Source organism: Ochotona princeps, chromosome 4 (genome assembly GCF_030435755.1).
Source record: "Ochotona princeps isolate mOchPri1 chromosome 4, mOchPri1.hap1, whole genome shotgun sequence".
Taxonomy (NCBI): domain Eukaryota; kingdom Metazoa; phylum Chordata; class Mammalia; order Lagomorpha; family Ochotonidae; genus Ochotona; species Ochotona princeps.
Genome location: NC_080835.1, coordinates 110,009,443 through 110,013,327, shown reverse-complemented (window position 1 = coordinate 110,013,327; position 3,885 = coordinate 110,009,443). Strand labels below are relative to the sequence as shown.

The following is a 3,885-nucleotide window of genomic DNA, read 5'->3' as shown; positions in this document are numbered from 1 at the left end:
GTGCCAGGCGGGGGCCTAGCACCCAATGGCATGTGTGATGTATGGGTCTGGGAGTGAGCCAAGTGGGAGAACCGGGGCAACTCCCCCATTTGGTCGTAGCTCCTGCTGGTGAGCACATGGACTAGGTCTGGGTGTTGGGTAGGCTGGGCAGAGTACTCAATCCATGGGCAAGTGTGTCGGTAGGTTTTGGAAGGGGGTGGACCAGGCAGGGCTAAGCAGACCTTAGCCCACTGGCAGGTGCAAAAACCAGGCTGGAGTACAGGTCATGCTAGGCTAGGCTGTCACATCTGCTGATTTGCATGAGCCGGGGATGTGAGTAGACTGAGCAGGGCCAGGTTGCAGCACCCACCTGTGAGAGTTGTGACTGAAAACATGCCAGGTCAAGCCAGGCTACAGCATCCAAAGGCAAAGGCCAAGACAAGTGAGGGGCTGTGTTAAGCTGGGTCCGAGCAACCACTGGCACGCATGAGATTTGTGGCTGGGAAGAGGCCTGGTTGGCAAGCTAAGGGGATGCCAAGGCTGAGTTTGGTATGCACTGGTGAGTGCAAGGGCCAGAGTGGGGGCTGTGACATGGCTGTCTAGACATGGCTGCAGTATCAGTATCCCTCAGCATGGGTGTGAACTGGGTCTGGGGTGAGCAAGACTGAGCCAGACTCCAGTAATAACTGGAGCTAATGAGAACCAGGATGAGCAACGTGTGAGCTGTGTCTGGGTGTGGATCAGCTTGGCCTGGCTGTAGCATCTAACAGTAAGAACCAAAACGAGTGAGGGCCAGTCAGGAAAAGCCACTGTTCCTGTGAGGACAGGAGATGGACTAATTAGGACTGGTCCATGGACCCACCGATGGATGTGAGTTCTGGCATTGGGAGAGGTTCTGATGGAGGAGCTTGGGGAGTTCCTCTGTTGAGACACAATCCCTGCAGATGAGCACAGGAATCAAGACAGGGCTCAGCCCAGACCAGGCCAGGTTATAGTACCCACCAGCATACATTTGGGTCAGGTTTGGGGTGAGCCAGGCTAGGCCAGTTCATATCACTCATTGGCAAATCCAAGAACCAGAATGGTGTGTGGGTCATGACATTAGGGCTGGGACTAGGGACTTCCTGGGCTGGGCTGGGCTGGGCTGGGCTAAGCTCTAGCCCCCACTAGCACGAGCTGGATCTGGGGGCGGGGCCTGGCTGAGCCAGGCTACAGCACCCACTGGCAAGTGCCAAGATGAGGCAGGCCCTGCTAGTCTGGGCCACAGGACCCAACCAGCACATGTGAGACTCAGGGAAGAGTGAGCAACCTCAGTGTTGCCCTGTTGGACCACTACTCCCACTGGTGCATATGAGAGCTGGGATTGGGGGCAGAACAGGCTGAGCAGGACTACAACACTTGCTGGCTGGCATGTGAACTGGACCAGGGACAAGCCAGGCTGGGTTGACTGTACCTACTGCATGAGTCAGAGTGAGTGTCGGTTCGTTGGGCTTTGCTGCAGCATCAACTGGCAGATGCTGGCACTGGGGGCTAGTTCTGTTAAACTAAACTGCAGAAACACCTGGAGATGTGTTTCCCACTCCCAGGAGGGGAGTGGGCCTATCAGGGAAACAGTGAGCACTCTCCTCTTGGGTTGCCACTCCATCTGGTGAGCATAAGAACCAAGACTGGGGGCAGGCACGACTTGACAGACAGTGGCACCTGCCAGCACCAGTGTGGACAGGAGGGTGGCGCTGGTTGGGATGAACCAGCTTCAATGCCCATTGATATGTATGAGAGCTGAATGGGATGTGGGACAGACTGGCAAAGTCTGCTGTAAATATTGGCAAGCACAGGAACCAAGGCAGTGGGCAGGCCTGGTGGGGGTTATTGTAGTTCCCCCCAATTAAGCTGCAGCTCCCACTGGTTTGTGTAAAGGCCAAGTGTGTGGTGGGCTGAACCAGGCTGGGCTTCAACACCTATCGGTTTGCATAGAGGACAAGGCTGGAGAGAGAACTGATCCAGCAATTTCAGCCACCAGTGTGTGTGTAGACTGATGTGGGCGACATACTCTGCCAGACCCTGCATTGGCAAGTACACATGAGTCAGGTTTGGGATCACTCAGATGAGATTTCTTTGGGGATCCCTCAACTGAACTGCTGGGCTCAGAACTCCAACTACGGAGATAATTGCAGTTTCCATGGTTTGACTATAGAGTGCATGTGTCAGTGCTGGACCTCCTTGGTGGCTTAAATGGAACAGTGAACAGCATATCCAGATGCACAGGGACACCTGGTTCCATAACAGAGGATGGAGGACATAACAAATTGATCAACTACCCCAGCCAAGTGTTGGCAGTCAAAATATGGGCAAATGGAGACTCTCAGGTGGACTATGTCAGCCAATGGATTCTGGAGGGATTTTAGTGTGCTTGGAATGGCAAGATCAGTAGCAATTCAGAGCAGCTGAACTATTGAAACCACTTGAGCAGTGCCCTAGGAGCATGCCCCACACTGAGGACCATGGGATGGTTGGGAGGCTGGGTGTGGCTCCTAGCATCTCCCCTTTCTCCCAGATACAAGACGGAAAACAGAATGTGAAACAATGATCTTACCCACTTTCCTGTAGCCCTTGACTGTTCTCACCTTAATCAACTCTGCAAAAATCATCAAAAATAAAATTAAAGAAATAATTTTAAAAATGCAAGCAAGACTGGAAAACATAGATAAACACAGGTCTAGATCATGAAATGGAAATAGAATACAGTGCAAGCCAAACAGTCCCTGCGGAATGATCCCTTAGGTTGAGTGCCTCATGGATTTGTGTGTCATCTTTACATACAGGCCATGCTGATCTCTGTATTGCTACAATTTCAGTATATGTGCTGCCAAAATAAGCAAAGATTGAATTCCCATACTGGTTGAAGAATAGAGCTTTGGGTGCTTCCCAAAGAGAAAGAGCTAAACTGAGACCCTTATGTAATCCAGGATTCTCAAAAGCTTACACTGTCAGTGAAAGGGCAGGCTTAAAAAAAAAAAATCCAGAAAAAAATAAAGCCAATGAGGAGAGCACTCACTGATTGTAGCCTGCATTCTAAAAGCATTCATTTGTCTTGGTGGAAGAATAAGTACCCCTGAAAATTTCAGACTACAGACTTTGTGAGGATTTGCGGTTTTAACATATAGACCCAAGAGTGGAAATTAACAGAAACAAATGGTCACAGGCTGATCCCATTGGCAAAAGCATACATTTCCGGAAAAAACACAAGCTATTCCTTTCACATGTACATAAGCACGGAATTAATCTAACCTACAAATTTGCACAAATAAATCACAACTGAAGATGAGTTCATGGTTCAAACTTTCCAAATAAAGAAGAAAATCACTAGGAGCAAAAGATTCAAGATCATACAATAGAAGTAGATTCGTAACGCCTCAGCGATGCTGCATGTGAGAAATCACATTAGCATCTTTGAAATCACTTAAGACAAAATCAGTCTAAAAAACAATGAAATAAAAAGGTGTTTTCTTCTAAAAGAATTAAGTAGAATCTTCAAATTAAAAAGTAATTGAGATTGAAATGAATTAAACAGATTAAAGGTTACTGAAGAGACTATTATTAAACTAGAAGAAAGGATCAAGTAAATTTTTTTAAAGGTAAAAAGGTAAAGAGATGGAAAAGAGAAAAACTAAATCGAGGGACATGAAGAGTATGAGCAGACTAGGAGTGTCAAGCTGCATCTATTACGAGTTTTAGAATGAGAGACTATGAAGATATGAATCCTCATGGGAGTCCTTAGCATAATAAAGAAACAAAAATTCATACCAGATACAGAATAGTGAATTATAAAATACAGAAAACAAAGAAACTTTGAAACAACCAGAGAGCAAGGATTTCAGAGGAATGACATGTAGCCTGTCTACTGGG

At 47.7% G+C, this 3,885-nt stretch overlaps 1 non-coding gene across 1 annotated transcript; it reads right to left on the bottom strand.

Moving 5' to 3' along the window:
• Positions 1-2,754: 2,754 nt before the first annotated feature.
• Positions 2,755-2,858, bottom strand: LOC131480263 (U6 spliceosomal RNA). The gene has a single exon (XR_009245387.1). It is a non-coding gene; the product is annotated as a U6 spliceosomal RNA (small nuclear RNA).
• Positions 2,859-3,885: the final 1,027 nt, after the last annotated feature.